Genomic DNA, 19,114 nt, shown 5'->3' with positions numbered 1-19,114 from the left:
GACATCGCTCCTGTGGTGTCGGTTCGGTTCTCTCCTACTAGAGGGATGAAGGTTCGGGTTCTGGGTGTAGATCCTGGTGTCCGTGCATACAGATCTCCGAGACGGGGGAGCAGTACTTGCAATGGACGTGTTTCCAGGGGATAAGGTCAAGTTGGAAAGCTTGTCTGCTTCAAGCTTTCTTGAATTAAGAGTTAGTTTCGACAAACGTAATTTTCATGTTCTGCCCGTGTTAGTTCTGCTAGACGACTTGTCAGCAGTGGTGTAAGTAAACCGCTATGGCGGAACAAGGAGCAAAGCGGCAATGGCAGAAGATGCACAGTTTTGCCGTTGGGTGGAAAGTCTGGTAAACGCTATATTAGCGGTCTTCGTTCCAGAGGTGAACGACGGAGAAATTGATTTCCTCTGCTGACGCGATCTCCATCCGGGAGAAATTCAGTCATCGTCGAGAAGTTTTCACAGACGTGACAGGTCTTTGAGGAATGTCGCACTTGGATATGTTGGCGTCTCGCCTCAAAGAGAGGTCTCAGGGATATTGTTCCAGGTCAAGGGACGCTCAAGCTATAGCTGTGGACACCCTTGTGACGCCGTGGGTGTTTTTAGTCGGTCTAAGTGGCCTCTCCACTTTCATTTTTTCTGACGGTGATAAATGTGAGATGAACAAAGGTTCAGGCGATCCTCTTGGATCCGGTCTAGCCAAGGAGGGTTTGCTATCCAGTTTTTCATGATTTACTCATAGAAGATTCTTGCCCTCTTCCTCTACGTGAGGATCTGTTTCAGCAAGATCAGGCCGTGTTGCAAGACTTACCGCGGCTGTGTCTGACGTCGTGGCGGTTGAATTCCATATCCTAAGCCGAAAGGGTGTTTCCAGTGACGTCATTTCCTCAATTTTTCAGGCTAAGAAAGAAGTAAGGGCTGAGCTTTACCTCCGTAGTTGGCGTAACTATGTGTTTTGGTGTGTATCCAGGAGGGCTCCTATGGAAGGCTTTCAGCTAGGTCGTTCTTATCCATACTTTAGGAACCGGTGTGGATGCAAGCCTAAAGTTGGGCTTCATTTCAGTGCAGTGTGGCCTAATAATTTCTTTACAAATATTTCTTTTTCATCCACTAGGGGTCACTGGAGTACTCTTGGGATATGGACGGCTTCCACCGGAAGAAGGCACTGAATAAATTAATTTTTGAGACTACTCCTCCCCTCCATATCCTGCAGCACTTCAGTGTTTTTTCTGTGCTCGACACAGTTAGAAGGCATAGTGGAGCTCATCCACAAAGTATTGGAATTTTTTTTTTTTAAGTTTTTTTTTTTCTTCAATTTCCACGTCCTTTCCCCCCTTCTAACAGGCGTGGGTCAGGGACAGTGGAAGCGGCTGAGTAGCCGTGAGTGTCGGACCTCTCTGTAAAGAGCTCCCTCACTCCACTTGCAGGCTGCCTGCAGGAAAGCTGGACGGAGCTTGGATGAAGGCCCCGTCATAGACTTTTGTCACGGTCCAGGTATGTTGGGTTGGGGCGGTCAGCGCTTGCTGCCGCTCCACTGTTGGGGATTGTTGGGTACTCACCGCTGCCCGGAGCGCGTGTACATGGGCCGCTTCACGGTCCATGCGGCGCGCTCTCACTCTCCGGTTCCCAGCATCCTAAAAGACCGCTGCTCCCTGCGCAGCAGCAGCGCTGCTTGGCTACACAGACACGCCGTTATGCTGTGTGTGGCGGGCGGGAGCACGTGTGCATGGGCCGCTCCACGGCTCCATGCAGCACGCTCTCTGCTTCCGCCATCCGCCCGCAGCAGCCGAGGAGTTCCGTTGTCCGGGGTCTACAGTCAGGCCGCTCACACGGCCCTTTGCAAAACTTCCACAGGCCCAGACCCGGTGCTGTACACGGAGGTCGTGGGAGTGGGGGGGGGGAGACTTTAACAGTATTTGGCAGTGCAAGAAATGCTTAATATGTTTAAATGTTCTCCTGTCTGTTCCAGGTTTCCTATTTTTACATCTCGGCTAAGAGTGGTACTAGAGGAATTTTGGGGTCAGTTTTCGTATTTCTGGCAGGCACTGCACTTGCCTAGATATATACAGGAACTTTGGTGTTATTACTGAGTCGTGCAGTCTGTCTGTGTGGAGTTTGTATTGTCTGTCTTCATAATGAGTAAGACACCAGCAAAATCTAAGAAACATTTGTCATGTCATGTCTGTAAGAGTGTGTTGCCTGATGGATCCACCACATGTACAGCATGTGTTGTTAATACAGCCATAAATACGATTTCCATTCCAGAAGTAAAGGCATCTCAGGACCCGCCATGGGCTTTACTTGCAGATGTATTAGTTGGTTTACAATCAGAACTGGCCGCCTCTCGTGAAGAAAGAGAGGCGGCAAGATCTGAGTTTAAGATGAGACCATTTGAGTTACCTGGGGAGTCTCAAACTGGTGATAAGTTTCCTTTTCCTACTAATTTTCCTGTCTCTGGGATACTAGACCTCACTGAACAGGAGTACGAGGAGGGCGAAATAGAACAACAGTCAGAAGGTGACGACTTTGACAGCCCAGGTATTGACAATCTCATCAGAGCAGTTCGTCAGTCGCTGGAGTTTACGGAAACTGAGGAGCCACTGACGAATGATGAGGTAGTCTTTACTAAACGACAGAGATCTCCGATGTGTTTCCCTATCTCGGAATCTCTTAATAAAATGTTACTGGAGTCACGGAAAAATCCGGACAAACGGTTTTCTATTCCTCGTAGATTTAAATCGAGTTACCCGTTTCCAGAGGCCATGACAGCTACATGGGAGAACCCACCTTTGGTGGATTCATCCGTATCTAAACTTACGAGGAAGTTAACCATACCAGTCCCAACTGCTACTACGCTTAAAGACCCTGCAGATCGTAAAATAGAGGCTATGCTAAGGTCCATGTACACAGCAACTGGAGTGCTGTTAAGACCTGGGTTGGTTGGCATTTGGGTTACTAAAGCTTTAATGGTATGGATAAAAGAGCTCAAGTCGGCTCTGCAAGATGATCATCTTATACTTCTCGCGGATCAAATCTGGGAAGCTGCTGAATATCTATGTACAGCTTCTACTGACGTCTGTCAGCTTACTTCTCGCCTGTCCTCATCGCTAGTCACAGTACGACGAGCACTTTGGCTGCGTTCGTGGCAGGCGGAGACGGAGGTTAAAAAAGGTATAGAGGCATTGCCTTATGATGGCGAGAAACTTTTTGGTCCTGAATTGGACAAATGGATTTCTGAGGCTACTGGAGGGAAGTCTGTTTTTCTTCCATCGCCTACAACTATACCTAAACGGAAATATTCTGGTCCGGCGTTCAAATCCTTTAGAACTCAGCCCTTTCGTGGGCAGGGAGGAGCAGTCACGCCGGGCAGAAGAGGTCGGGGACGTAGTGCCCGACAATCCAATGCACGTCGTCAAGACACCAAGACCACTAACAAACCAGTGGCATGACGGGCTCCCAGCCCATCTCGGATCTCCAATTGTGGGAGCACGCCTTCAGAGCTTTCAGGGGGCGTGGCTGCAGACGTCCACAGATGGGTACCAAAACCAGATGGCTCAGTCAGGCCAATATTGAACCTAAAAGGTCTCAATCATTACGTCACTTACCACAGATTCAAGATGGAATCTCTCAGGTCAGTAATTGCAGGGTTAGAGCCACAGGAATTCATGATTGCACTAGATCTCAAGGATGCGTATTTGCACATTCCGATTTGGCCACCTCACCAGAGAGACGATCTACTCATAAAGGCTCCGTCTCAACAATTGCTTCTCCAACATGCCTTACTAACGTACAATGTACTAGTTCAGCACGGTTGGATAGTCAGTTTAAAGAAATCACATCTAATTCCGTGTCAACGACTTCAATTCCTAGGGATGATTCTCGATACAGTAAAACAAAGGGTTTACCTGCCACAACAGAAAGTACAGGGCATTCGTCATCTGGTGCAATTAGTGCTCAAGCCACGCACAGTCTCAGTACATTTGTGCATTCGCCTTCTAGGCACAATGGTGGCGGCTTTCGAAGCACTTCAGTTCGGAAGATTTCACTCACGTCCGTTTCAACTGGAGGTGTTAGCACAGTGGTCGGGATCACATCTGCAGCTGCACCACAGGGTGAGGTTGTCACCACAAGTCAGGGTGTCTCTTCTCTGGTGGTTAAAAATACACAATCTATCTGCAGGGAGACGATTCGGCGTCGCGAATTGGATAATTCTGACAACAGACGCAAGTCTCAGAGGTTGGGGAGCTGTAGTTCAGAGTTATCGGCTCCAGGGCCTCTGGGCGGATCACGAAAGATCGCTATCCATAAATGTTCTGGAACTCAGGGCGATTTACAATGCTCTAAGACAAGCGGTGTACATGTTTCGTTTTCAGACTGTTCAGGTGCAGTCAGACAACGCGACGGCAGTCGCATATATAAACAAACAAGGAGGAACGAGAAGCCGCATGGCTATGCGGGAAGTAGCTCGGATCCTCAGATGGGCCGAATATCACCAGGTGATATTATCGGCAGTGTTCATTCCTGGAGTGGACAACTGGGAGGCAGATTTTCTCAGTCGTCGGGATTTTCATCCAGGAGAGTGGGCATTGAATCCAGAAGTATTTCAGATGTTGATCCAGAAGTGGGGTTACCCTCAGGTGGATCTAATGGCATCCCGCCACAATCATCAGGTGTCAAGATATGTGTCCAGAACAAGAGATCCAGGGGCAGTGGCGGTGGATGCTCTCACAGCCACGTGGCCATACAGCCTTGTGTATCTGTTTCCACCGTTTCCGCTGCTCCCGTTGGTGCTAAAACGGATCAAGAGAGGGTTCGTCACAGTCATTCTAATAGCGCCTCATTGGCCTCGGAGGGCTTGGTTCTCGGATCTCCTCGGGTTACTCGCAGACGATCCGTGGCCACTCCCACTACGTCCGGACCTGTTACAACAGGGTCCGTTCCTTTACCCCGATTTAGCGCGGCTGCGTTTGACGGGGTGGCTGTTGAAAAGGCCATCTTAAGGAAAGAGGGCATTCCTGAGTCTGTTATACCAACCATGGTACGAGCTAGGAAGCCGGTTACGGCAGCTCATTATTATAGAATTTGGCGTACTTATATAGGTTGGTGTGAAGCTCGGAAATTTCCGACATCGTCTTTTAAATTATCCCGTCTTTTGTTATTTTTACAAATGGGGTTAGATGGAGGACTACGTCTTTCCACATTAAAGGTGCAGGTATCTGCGTTGTCAATTTATTTTCAAAGGAAATTGGCCTCGTTACAGTCAATACATACGTTTCTACAGGGTGTAAAGAGGATACAGCCTCCTTTCATTCCACCTACAGCACCATGGGACTTGAATCTGGTTTTAGATTTCTTACAGTCCGATTACTTTGAACCCTTACAACAAGTGGATATTAAATTTCTCACTTGGAAAACGATTTTTCTTTTAGCCTTAGCTTCGGCTAAGTGTGTTTCAGATTTGGGTGCCTTGTCATGCAAGTCACCGTATTTAATTTTTCATGATGACAGAGCGGAACTTCGGACGAATCCCGCTTTTCTACCAAAGGTAGTGTCGTCTTTTCACATCAATCAACCAATAGTAGTTCCTGTGTTAACAGGAGACTCTGGAACGTTGGATGTGGTTCGCGCATTGCGTATCTATGTTTCCCGAACGTCTACTGTGCGTAAGACAGATACGTTGTTTGTTCTCTATGACGCAGCTAAGAGGGGTTGGCCAGCCTCTAAGCAGACCTTATCCAGATGGATCAAACTGACTATACGTCAGGCTTACCTTTATGCTAAGTTACAGCCACCTACTTCAGTAACAGCTCATTCCACACGTTCTGTGGGGACGTCATGGGCAGCGAGTCGTGGGGCTTCTACGACACAGCTTTGCCATGCGGCTACTTGGTCGTCAGTGCACACGTTTGTGCGCTTTTACAAGTTTGATACGTTCGCGGCAGCAGCATCTAGCTTTGGCCGTTTAGTGTTACAGGTGCCAAACAGCTCTCCCGCCACGGAGGAGACTTTGGTACATCCCAAGAGTACTCCAGTGACCCCTAGTGGATGAAAAAGAAAATAGGATTTTGGTACCTACCAGGTAAATCCTTTTCTTTGAATCCATAGGGGGCACTGGACGCCCACCCAGAGCAGTTTACCTGTTTTAGGAGTCCAGTGGTTCTTATGGTAACACACTTTCACGACTGGTTTAAATTTAACAAGGGTTAATCAGTTATGGTGTCAACTGTTTAGTTGTCTGTTACGTTGTGTCAACTTTATTGTTGTCTGTGAGACTATATGTAATTCTCCTTTTGTCAATCTCTCTATCGATCCTGTTCGGCTCAGTAAAAAACACTGAAGTGCTGCAGGATATGGAGGGGAGGAGTAGTCTCAAAAATTAATTTATTCAGTGCCTTCTTCCGGTGGAAGCCGTCCATATCCCAAGAGTACTCCAGTGCCCCCTATGGATTCAAAGAAAAGGATTTACCTGGTAGGTACCAAAATCCTATTTTCTCTCTTGGAAGGTGGTCATGCTCTTGGCTTTGACATCCGCACGGCGGGTGTCTGAAGTGGTGGTTTTGTCTCACAAGAGCCTTGTTTGATCTTTCATGTGGATAGAGAGGAATTGAGGACTCGGTTAGTAGTTCTGCCAAGTGTGGTTTCTGGGTTTCGCAGAAATCGGTCTATTTTGATGCCGGTGGTTACTTAGGCATTAGCTGATTCAAATTCTCTCTGGGTAGCCAGGGATTTGAATATTTAGGTCGCCAATTTGGCTCAGTTTGGAGAAACAGGCTCTATTTGTCTGGTATGTTCCCAGCATGGTTGGGGTGACTGCGTTATGCAGTCTGTTACACGCTGGATCTGTGATACTATTTGGCATGTTCGTTCTACGGCTGGATTGCCGTCACCGTGGTCGGCGGAGGCCCGTTCTACTGGGAAGATGGCCTCTTCTTGGGCGGATGCCCGAGGAGTCTCGGCGGTTCCACTTTGCAGAGTAGATACTTGGTCGGGTTCAAACACTTTTGCAAATTTCTACAAGTTTGATACCCTGGCTGCTGAGGACCTCATGTTTGCTCAATCGGTGCTGCAGAGTCATCCGCACTCTCCCACCCGTTTTGGAGCTTTGGTATAATCCCCATGGTCCTTACGAAGTCCCCAGTAGGAGCCATTATCATGTGGCCTTACACTGGGCATTCAGACCCAGACATATATGTAATTTTCTCTATCGTCCTAAGTGGTTGCTGGGGTTCCTGAAAGGACCATGGGGAATAACGGCTCCGCAGGAGACAGGGCACAAAAGTAAAGCTTTTACAGGTCAGGTGGTGTGTACTGGCTCCTCCCCCCATGACCCTCCTCCAGACTCCAGTTAGATTTTGTGCCCGGCCGAGAAGGGTGCAATTCTAGGTGGCTCTCATAAAGAGCTGCTTAGAGAGTTTAGCTTAGGTTTTTTATTTTACAGTGATTCCTGCTGGCAACAGGATCACTGCAACGTGGGACAGAGGGGAGAAGAAGTGAACTCACCTGCGTGCAGGATGGATTGGCTTCTTGGCTACTGGACATGAAGCTCCAGAGGGACGATCACAGGTACAGCCTGGATGGTCACCGGAGCCACGCCGCCGGCCCCCTCACAGATGCTGAAGCAAGAAGAGGTCCAGAATCGGCGGCTGAAGACTCCTGCAGTCTTCTTAAGGTAGCGCACAGCACTGCAGCTGTGCGCCATTTTCCTCTCAGCACACTTCACACGGCAGTCACTGAGGGTGCAGGGCGCTGGGGGGGGGGCGCCCTGGGAGGCAAATGAAAACCTTTAAAAAGGCTAAAAATACCTCACATATAGCCCCAGAGGCTATATGGAGATATTTACCCCTGCCTAAATGTACTAAATAGCGGGAGACGAGCCCGCCGGAAAAGGGGCGGGGCCTATCTCCTCAGCACACGGCGCCATTTTCTGTCACAGCTCCGCTGGTCAGGAAGGCTCCCAGGTCTCTCCCCTGCACTGCACTACAGAAACAGGGTATAACAGAGGGGGGGGGCAAAATAAATGGCAATATATAAATATAAAAGCAGCTATAAGGGAGCACTTAATCATAAGGCTATCCCTGTCATATATAGCGCTTTTTGGTGTGTGCTGGCAGACTCTCCCTCTGTCTCCCCAAAGGGCTAGTGGGTCCTGTCTTCGTATAGAGCATTCCCTGTGTGTCTGCTGTGTGTCGGTACGTGTGTGTCGACATGTATGAGGACGTTATTGGTGTGGAGGCGGAGCAATTGCCAAATATGAGGATGTCACCTTCCAGGGGGTCGACACCAGAATGGATGCCTTTATTTGTGGAATTACGGGATAGCGTCAACTCGCTTAAGCAGTCGTTTGCCGACATGAGGCGGCCGGACACTCAATTAGTGCCTGTCCAGGCGCCTCAAACACCGTCAGGGGCTGTAAAACGCCCCTTGCCTCAGTCGGTCGACACAGACCCAGACACAGGCACTGATTCCGGTGGTGAAGGTGACGAATCAACCGTATTTTCCAGTAGGGCCACACGTTATATGATTTTGGCAATAAAGGAGATGTTACATTTAGCTGATACTACAGGTACCACTAAACAGGGTATTATGTGGGGTGTGAAAAAACTACCAGTAGTTTTTACCGAATCAGAAGAATTAAATGACGTGTGTGATGAAGCGTGGGGTGCCCCGATAAAAAACTGCTAATTTCAAAGAAGTTATTGGCTTTATACCCTTTCCCGCCAGAGGTTAGGGAGCGCTGGGAAACACCTCCTAGGGTGGACAAAGCGCTAACACGCTCATCAAAACAAGTGGCGTTACCCTCTCCTGAGACGGCCGCACTTAAAGATCCATCAGATAGGAGGATGGAAAATATCCAAAAAGGTATATACACACATGCAGGTGTTATACTACGACCAGCTATTGCGACTGCCTGGATGTGCAGTGCTGGGGTAGTTTGGTCAGAGTCCCTGATCGAAAATATTGATACCCTGGACAGGGACAATATTTTACTGTCGTTAGAACAAATAAAGGATGCATTTCTTTATATGCGTGATGCACAGAGAGATATCTGCACACTGGCATCACGGGTAAGTGCTATGTCCATTTCGGCCAGAAGAGCTTTATGGACACGACAGTGGACAGGCGATGCGTAGAGGAGTTATTTGGGGTCGGTCTATCGGATTTGGTGGCCACGGCTACGGCCGGGAAATCCACCTTTCTACCTCAAGTCACTCCCCAACTGAAAAAGGCACCGACCTTTCAACGCAGCCCTTTCGTTCCTTTAAAAATAAGAGAGCAAAGGGCTATTCATATCTGCCACGAGGCAGAGGACGAGGGAAGAGACAGCAACAGGCAGCTCCTTCCCAGGAACAGAAGCCCTCCCCGGCTTCTACAAAAGCCTCAGCATGACGCTGGGGCTTCGCAAGCGGACTCGGGGGCGGTAGGCGGTCGTCTCAAGAATTACAGCGCGCAGTGGGCTCACTCGCAGGTAAATCCCTGGATCCTGCAGATAATATCTCAGGGGTACAGGTTGAAATTAGAGACAGAGCCACCTCGCCGTTTCCTGAAGTCTGCTTTACCAACGTCCCCCTCAGAAAGGGAGACGGTTTTGGAAGCCATTCACAAGCTGTATTCTCAGCAGGTGATAGTCAAGGTACCTCTTCTACAACAAGGGAAGGGGTATTATTCCACTCTTTTTGTGGTACCGAAGCCGGATGGCTCGGTAAGGCCTATTCTAAATCTGAAGTCCTTGAACCTGTACATAAAGAAGTCCAAGTTCAAGATGGAGTCACTCAGAGCAGTGATAGCGAACCTGGAAGAAGGGGACTTTATGGTATCCTTGGACATCAAGGATGCGTATTTCCACGTTCCAATTACCCCTCACACCAGGGGTACCTCAGGTTCGTTGTACAAAACTGTCACTATCAGTTTCAGACGCTGCCGTTTGGTTTGTCCACGGCACCTCGGGTCTTTACAAAGGTAATGGCCGAGATAATATTTCTTCTTCGAAGAAAAGGCGTATTAATTATCCCATACTTGGACGATCTCCTAATAAGGGCAAGGTCCAGAGAACAGCTAGAGATGGGTTTAGCATCAAGAGGTGCTAAAGCAGCACGGATGGATTCTGAATATTCCAAAATCCCAATTAATGCCGACAACTCGTCTGCTGTTCCTGGGGATGATTCTGGACACAGTTCAGAAAAAGGTATTCTCTAACGTCCTAGTGGATGCTGGGGACTCCGTCAGGACCATGGGGAATAGCGGGCTCCGCAGGAGACAGGGCACATCCAAAAAGCTCTTTAGGTCACATGGTGTGTACTGGCTCCTCCCCCTATGACCCTCCTCCAGGCTTCAGTTAGGTTTCTGTGCCCGGCCGAGTAGGGTGCAACCTGGATGGCTCTCTTATAGAGCTGTTTAGAAAAGTCTTTTTTAGGTTTAAACTAATCAGTGATTCCTGCTGGCGACAGGATCACTGCAACGTGGGACTTAGGGGAGAGACTTGCAACTCACCTGCGTGCAGGAGGATTGAAGTCTTAGGCTACTGGACACTGAGCTCCAGAGGGAGTCGGAACACAGGTCAGCCTGGGGTTCGTCCCGGAGCCGCGCCGCCGATCCCCCTTACAGACGCTGAAGACGGCGGAGACGGAGGTCCGGTGACAGGCGGCAGAAGGCTTCTCAGTCTTCATAGAGGTAGCGCACAGCACTGCAGCTGTGCGCCATTGTTGTCTCACAGGCTCACTGACACGGTCACGGAGGGTGCAGGGCGCTGCTGGGGGCGCCCTGGGCAGCAATATAAATACCTAATTTGGCAAAAGAAATACACCACATATAGCCATTAAGGCTATATGTATGTATTTTAACCCAGGCCAGTATTAAAAAACCGGGAGGAAAAGCCCGCCGAGAAAGGGGCGGAGCTTATTCTCCTCAGCACACAGGCGCCATTTTCCCTCACAGAAAGGCTGAGGGGAAGGCTCCCATGCTCTCCCCTGCACTGCACTACAGAAACAGGGTTAAAACAGAGAGGGGGGGCAATGATTTGGCGATATAAATATATATTAAATGCTATAAGGGAGGAACACTTATATAAAGGTTGTCCCTGTATAATTATAGCATTTTGGTGTGTGCTGGCAAACTCTCCCTCTGTCTCCCCAAAGGGCTAGTGGGTCCTGTCCTCTATCAGAGCATTCCCTGTGTGTGTGCTGTAGGTCGGTACGTGTGTGTCGACATGTATGAGGAAAATGTTGGTGAGGAGACGGAGCAAATTGCCTGTAATAGTGATGTCACTCTCTAGGGAGTCGACACATGAATGGATGGCTTACTTATGGAATTACGTGATAATGTCAACACGCTGCAAGCCGGTTGACGACATGAGACAGCCGGCGGACAAATTAGTATTGGTCCAGGCGTCTCAGACACCGTCAGGGGCTTGTAAAAACGCCCATTTACCTCAGTCGGTCGACAGACACTGACACGGACACTGACCCCAGTGTCGACGGTGAAGAAACAAACGTATTTTTCCTTTAGGGCCACAAGTTACATGTTAAGGGCAATGAAGGAGGTGTTACATATTTCTGATACCACAAGTACCACAAATAAGGGTATTTTGTAGGGTGGGAAAAAACTACTTGTAGTTTTGCCTGAATCAGATAAATTAAATGAAGTGTGTGATGATACGTGGGGTTCCTCCGATAGAAAGTTATGGGCGGTATACCCTTTCCCGCCAGAAGTAAGGGCGAGTTGGAAAACACACCTTAGGGTGGATAAGGCGCTCACACGCTTGTAAAAACATGGCGTTACCGTCTCCAGATACGGCCGCCTCAAGGAGCCAGCTGATAGGATGCTGGAAAATATCATAACAGTATATACACACATACTGGTGTTATACTACGACCAGCAATCGCCTCAGCATGGATGTGCAGCGCTGAGGGGGCTTGGTCGGATTTCCTGACTGAAAATTTTGATACCCTTGACAGGGACAAGATTTTATTTACTATAGAGCATTTTAAGGATGCATTTCTATATATGCGTGATGCGCAGAGGCATATATTGTATTCTGGCATCAAGAGTAAATGTGATGTACATATCTGCCAGACGAAGACACGACAGTGGTCAGGTGAGGCAGATTACAGACGGCATATGGAAGTATTGCCGTATAAAGGGGCGGTCCATTGGACCTGGTGGCCATGGCAACAGCTGAAAAATCCACCTTTTGTTACCCCGAGTCACATATCGGCAAGAAAGGACACAGTCTTTCAGTCTCAGTCCTTTCGTCCCCATACGGGCAGGCGGGCAAAGGCCAGTCATATCTGCCCAGGGGTAGAGGAAAGGGAGGAAGACTGCAGCAAGCAGCCCATTCCCAGGAACAGAAGCCCCTCACAGCTTCTGCCAAGTCCGCAGCATAACTCTGGGGCCGTACAAGCGGACTCAGGTGCGGTAGGGGGTCATCTCAAGAGTTTCAGCACGCAGTGGGCTCACTCGCAAAGGAACTCCGGGATCCTACATGTAGTATCCCAGGTGTACATTAGAAATTCGAGACGTCTCCCCCTCACACAATTCACAGGCTGTATTCCCAGCAGGTGATAATCAAAGTACCCCTTTTACAGAAGGGGGTAGTATTCCACACTATATTGTGGTACTGAAGCCAACCGGCTCGGTGAGATCTGAAATATTTGAACACTTACATACAAGCGTTCAAATCAAGATGGAGTCACTCGGAGCAGTGATAGCGAACCAGGAAGAAGGGGACGATATGATGTCACTGGATATCAGGGACGCTTACCTACAGGTCCAAATTTGCCCTTCTCACCAAGGGTACTTCAGGTTCCTGGTACAGAACTGTCACTATCAGTTCAGACGCTGCCGTTTGGATTGTCCACGGCGCCCCGGGTCTTTACCAAGGTAATGGCCGGAATGATGAATTTTCTTAAAAGAAACATGGACGCTTTCCTGATAAGGGCAAGGTCCAGAGAACAGTTGGAGGTCGGAGTAGCACTATCTTAAGTAGTGCTACGACAGCACGAGTGGATTCTAAATATTCCAAAATCGCAGCTTTTTCCGACGACACGTCTACTGTTCCTAGGGATGATTCTGGACACAGTCCAGAAAAACGTGTTTCTCCCAGTGGAGAAAGCCAGGGAGTTATCCGAGATAATCGGGATCCTCCTAAAACCAGGAAAAGTGTCAGTGCATCATTGCACAAGAGTCCTGGTAAAAATGGTGGCTTATTACGAAGCAATTCCATTCGGCAGATTTCCCGCAAGAACTCTTCAATGGGATCTGCTGGACAAATGGTCCGGATCGCATCCTCAGATGCATCAGCGGATAACCCTATATCCAAGGACAAGGGTGTCTCTCCTGTGGTGATTACAGAGTGCTCATCTTCTAGAGGGCCGCAGATTCGGCATTCAGGATTGGATGCCGGTGACCACGGAGGCCAGCCTGAGAGGCTGGGGAACAGTCACACAGGGAAAAAAAATTTCCAGGGAAGTGTGATTAAGTCTGGAGAATTCTCTCCGCATAAATAAGCTTAGAGCAAATATATAATGCTCCAAACTTAGCAAGACCTCTGCTTCAAGGTCAGCCGGTATTGATCCAGTGGGATAACATCACGGCAGTCGCCCACGTAAACAGAAAGGGCGGCACAAGAAGCAGGAGGGCAGTGTCAAAACTGCAAGGATTTTTCGCTAGGCGGAAAATCATGTGATAGCACTGTCAGCAGTGTTCTTTCCGGGAGTGGACGACTGGGAAGCAGACTTCCTCAGCAGGCATGACCTCCACCCGGGAGAGTGGAAACTTCATAGGGAAGTTTTTCAGCATGATTGTGGACCGTTGGCAAAGACCAAAGGTGGACATGATGGCGTCCCGCCCGAACAAAAAACGGGACAGGTATTCCGCCAGGTCTTGAGACCTTCAGGCGATAGCTGTGGATGTTCTGGTAACACCGTGGGTGTACCAGTCAGTGTATGTGTTCCCTCCTCTGTTTCTCATAACCAAGGTATTGAGAATTATAAGACATAGAGGAGTATGAACTATACTAGTGGCTCCGGATTGGCCAAGAGGGACTTGGTACCCGGAACTTCAAGAGATGCTCACAGAGGACTAAGGGCCTGGGGAGCTAAGAAGGGACTTGCTTCAGCAAGTACCATGTATATTCCAAGATTTACCGCGGCTGCGTGTGACGGCATGGCGGTTGAATGCCGGATCCTGAAGGGAAAAGGCATTCCATAAGAGGTCATACCTACCTTGGTTAAAGCCAGGAAGGAGGTGACCGCACAACGTCATCACCACATGTGGTGAAAATATGTTGCGTGGGTAAGGCCAGGAAGGCTCCACGAAGGAAATTCAACTAGGTCGATTTCTGCACTTCCTGAAAACAGGAGTGTTTTGAGCCTCAAATTGGGGTTCATTAAGATTTAAATTTCGGCCCTGTAGATTTTCTTCCAGAAAAAATTGACTTCAGTTCCTGAAGTCCAGATTGTAAAGGGTGTATTGCATATACAGTTTTTTTTTGTGCCTCTAGGGGCACCGTGAGATCTCAACATAGTGTTGGGATTCCTTAAAATCATATTGGTTTGAACCGCTCAAATCTGTGGATTTGAAATATCTCACATGGAAAGTGACCATGCTGTTGACCAATATCTCACATGGAAAGTGACCATGTTGTTAGCCCTGGCCTCGGCCAGGCGATTGTCAGAATGGGCGGCTTTGTCTTACAAAAGCCCATATTAAAATTTTCCATTTGAACAGGGCAGAACTGGGACTCGTCTCCAGTTTCTTCCTAAAGGGGTGTCAGCGTTTTCACCTGAAACAACCTATTGTGGTGCCTGAGGCTACTGGGGACTTGGAGGACTCCAAGTTACTAGACGTTGTCAGGGCCCTAAAGATATATATATATATAGTTAGGACGGCTGGAGTCAGAAAGTCTGACTTGCTGTTTATATTGTATGCACCCAACAAGCTGGGTGCGTCTGCTTCTAAGCAGTCTATTGCACGCTGGATTTGTAGTACAATTCAGCTTGCACATTCTGTGGCAGGCCTGTCACAGTCGAAATATGTAGATGCCCATTCCACAAGGAAGGTGGCATTCATCCTGGGCGGCTGCCCGAGGAGTCTCGGCATTATAACTTTGTCGAGCAGTTACGTGGTCAGGGGAGAACACGTTTGTAAAATTTTACAAATTTGATACTCTGGCTAAAGAGGACCTGGAGTTCTCTCATTCGGTGCTGCAGAGTCATCCGCACTCTCCCGCCCGTTTGGGAGCTTTGGTATAATCCCCATGGTCCTGACGGAGTCCCCAGCATCCACTAGGACGTTAGAGAAAATAAGATTTTACTTACCGATAAATCTATTTCTCGTAGTCCGTAGTGGATGCTGGGCGCCCATCCCAAGTGCGGATTGTCTGCAATGTTTGTACATAGTTATTGTTACAAAAAAAAAAATCGGGTTATTACTATTGTTGTGAGCCATCTTCTTAGAGGCTACTTCGTTTTGTTATCATACTGTTAACTGGGTTCAGATCACAAGTTGTACGGTGTGATTGGTGTGGCTGGTATGAGTCTTACCCGGGATTCAAGATCCTTCCTTATTGTGTACGCTCGTCCGGGCACAGTACCTAACTGAAGCCTGGAGGAGGGTCATAGGGGGAGGAGCCAGTACACACCATGTGACCTAAAGAGCTTTTTGGATGTGCCCTGTCTCCTGCGGAGCCCGCTATTCCCCATGGTCCTGACGGAGTCCCCAGCATCCACTACGGACTACGAGAAATAGATTTATCGGTAAGTAAAATCTTATTTTTCTTCCCGAAGAAAAAGCCAAGGAGTTATCTGACCTGGTCAGGAACCTCCTAAAACCAGGAAAGGTGTCTGTACATCAATGCACAAGAGTCCTGGAAAAAAAAATGGTAGCTTCTTACGAAGCAATCCCTTTCGGCAGATTCCATGCAAAGGGATCTGTTGGACAAATGGTCAGGGTCGCATCTTCAGATGCACCTGCGGATAACCCTGTCGCCGAGGACAAGGGTATCCCTTCTGTGGTGGTTGCAGGAGGCTCATCTATTGGAGGGCCGCAGTTTCGGCATGCAGGATTGGATCCTGGTGACCACGGAGGCCAGCCTGAGAGGCTGGGGAGCAGTCACACAGGGAAGAAATTTCCAGGGAGTGTGGTCGAGCCTGAAAAAGTCTCTTCACATAAGCATTCTGGAACTAAGAGCAATCTACAATGCTCTAAGCCAGGCGGAACCTCTGCTTCAAGGAAGACCGGTGTTGATCCAGTCGGACAACATCACGGCAGTCGCCCATGTAAACAGACAGGGCGGCACAAGAAGCAGGAGGGCAATGGCAGAAGCTGCCAGGATCCTTCGCTGGGCGGAGAATCACGTGATAGCACTGTCAGCAGTATTCATCCCGGGCGTGGACAACTGGGAAGCAGACTTCCTCAGCAGACACGACCTTCACCCGGGAGAGTGGGGACTTCATCCAGAAGTTTTCCACATGCTATTAAACCGTTGGGTAAAACCAATGGTGGACATGATGGCGTCTCGCCTCAACAAAACACTGGACAGGTATTGCGCCAGGTCAAGAGATCCGCAGGCAATAGCTGTGGACGCGCTGGTAACACCTTGGGTGTACCAGTCGGTGTATGTGTTTCCTCCTCTGCCTCTCATACCAAAGGTATTGAGGATTATACGGCAAAGAGGAGTAAGACTAGTGGCTCCGGATTGGCCAAGAAGGACTTGGTACCCGGAACTTCAAGAGATGGTCACGGACGATCCGTGGCCTCTACTTCTGAGAAGGGACCTGCTTCAGCAGGGTACTTGTCTTTTTCAAGAATTACCGCGGCTGCGTTTGACGGCATGGCGTTTGAATGCCAGATCCTAAAAGGAAAAGGCATTCCAGAAGAAGTCATTCCTACCTTGATAAAGGCAAGGAAGGAAGTCACCGCGAAGCATTATCGCCGTATTTGGCGAAAATGTGTTGCGTGGTGCGAGCAGCGGAGTGCTCCGATGGAGGAATTTCAACTGGGTCGTTTTCCTACATTTCCTGCAATCAGGATTGTCTATGGGTCTCAAATTGGGATCTATTAAGGTTCAAATTTCGGCCCTATCAATATTCTTCCAAAAAGAATTGGCCTCAGTCCCTGAGGTCCAGATTTTTATCAAAGGAGTACTGCATATACAGCCTCCTGTGGTGCCTAAGGTGGCACCGTGGGATCTAAATGTAGTTTTAGATTTCCTCAAATCCAATTGGTTTGAACCACTAAAGAATGTGGATTTGAAATATCTCACATGGAAAGTGACTATGTTACTGGCCCTGGCTTCGGCCGGGAGAGTATCTGAACTGGCGGCTTTGTTTTATAAAAGCCCTTATTTAATTTTCCATTCGACATAGGGCAGAGCTGCGGACGCGTCCGCATTTTCTCCCTAAGGTGGTATCAGCGTTTCACCTGAACCAGCCTATTGTAGTGCCTGCGGCTACAGACGACTTGAAGGACTCCAAGTTGTTGGACGTTGTCAGAGCCTTAAAAATATACATTTAAAGGACGGCTGGAGTCAGAAAATCTGACTCGCTGTTTATACTGTATGCACCCAACAAGTTGGGTGCACCTGCTTCTAAGCAGTCGATTGCTCGTTGGATTTGTAACAAAATTCAACTTGTACATTCTGTGGCAGGCCTGCCACAGCCTAAATCTGTTAAGGCCCATTCCGCAAGGAAGGTGGGCTCATCTTGGGCGGCTGCCCGAGGGGTCTCGGCATTACAACTCTGCCGAGCAGCTACGTGGTCAGGGGAGAACACGTTTGTAAATTTTTACAAATTTGATACCCTGGCAAAGGAGGACCTGGAGTTCTCTCATTCGGTGCTGCAGAGTCATCCGCACTCTCCCGCCCGTTTGGGAGCTTTGGTATAATCCCCATGGTCCTTTCAGGAACCCCAGCATCCACTTAGGACGATAGAGAAAATAAGAATTTACTTACCGATAATTCTATTTCTCGGAGTCCGTAGTGGATGCTGGGCGCCCATCCCAAGTGCGGATTATCTGCAATACTTGTACATAGTTATTGTTAACTAATTCGGGTTATTGTTTAGGAAGCCATCTTTCAGAGGCTCCTCTGTTATCATACTGTTAACTGGGTTTAGATCACAAGTTGTACGGTGTGATTGGTGTGGCTGGTATGAGTCTTACCCGGGATTCAAAATCCTCCCTTATTGTGTACGCTCGTCCGGGCACAGTACCTAACTGGAGTCTGGAGGAGGGTCATGGGGGGAGGAGCCAGTACACACCACCTGACCTGTAAAAGCTTTACTTTTGTGCCCTGTCTCCTGCGGAGCCGTTATTCCCCATGGTCCTTTCAGGAACCCCAGCATCCACTACGGACTCCGAGAAATAGAATTATCGGTAAGTAAATTCTTATTATTTATGGGGTGGGGTGCGGTGGCCCCTGTGTCGGTATGGCTGGGCGGCTTCAGGTCGGCACACCCTAACACTTTATTAACACTTATGATTTTCCCTATCACTTTGTATATATTTTTGTATACTTTTTATCGCACTACACTTACATAGCACTTCTGTGCTTCTTATTAACCCCTATTAACTTTCACTTGTGTGCTGACCTGGGGTAGCCGACCTGTGCCGACGTGATGGGGTCCTGCACCCCGGACCCATACCTAGCGTTAGGGACCCCCAGTGACGGAGACGCCTTGCCGAACGGCCTGGGGGCTTAACCCTATATCTGCAGATATACGCAACTAAGATCTCCGTATTATCTGACTATTATGTAGTATTATTATTTCTCACTCAGTGTGCATTAGGGAACACAAATTGTTTTTTCTTACACAGAATTACCCCTCCCTTTTAGCACCTGAGTGACATCACAATCTGATTGAGCAGCTTTCCATTTTGTGCATTGGAGTCCCCAGCATCCTCTAAGATGTTTGAGAAAATAGGATTTTAGTACCTACCGGTAAATCCTTTTCTGTTAGTCCGAAGAGGATGCTGGGCGCCCGTCCCAGTGCGTACTGTGCAGTTATTGTTTTTGGTTACACTCTAGTGGTGTTTCTTCTCTGTCAGACTGTTGCTGACGTTGTACATGCCATGGCATGCGGTGTCTTATTATTGGTTGTGTTGGCACACAGGTGGTGGTACATAT

General features: G+C 48.6%; 1 protein-coding gene across 4 annotated transcripts in view; it reads left to right on the top strand.

Annotated features, from left to right (window-relative positions):
• Positions 1-19,114, top strand: part of NCAPG2 (non-SMC condensin II complex subunit G2) — a 205,291-nt gene that overhangs the window by 87,740 nt on the left and 98,437 nt on the right. The window lies entirely within an intron of this gene.

The sequence above is a fragment of the Pseudophryne corroboree genome, chromosome 5 (genome assembly GCF_028390025.1).
Source record: "Pseudophryne corroboree isolate aPseCor3 chromosome 5, aPseCor3.hap2, whole genome shotgun sequence".
Lineage (NCBI taxonomy): Eukaryota > Metazoa > Chordata > Amphibia > Anura > Myobatrachidae > Pseudophryne > Pseudophryne corroboree.
The sequence above is the reverse complement of the archived record's forward strand: the minus strand, read 5'-3'. Positions and strand labels throughout refer to the sequence as shown.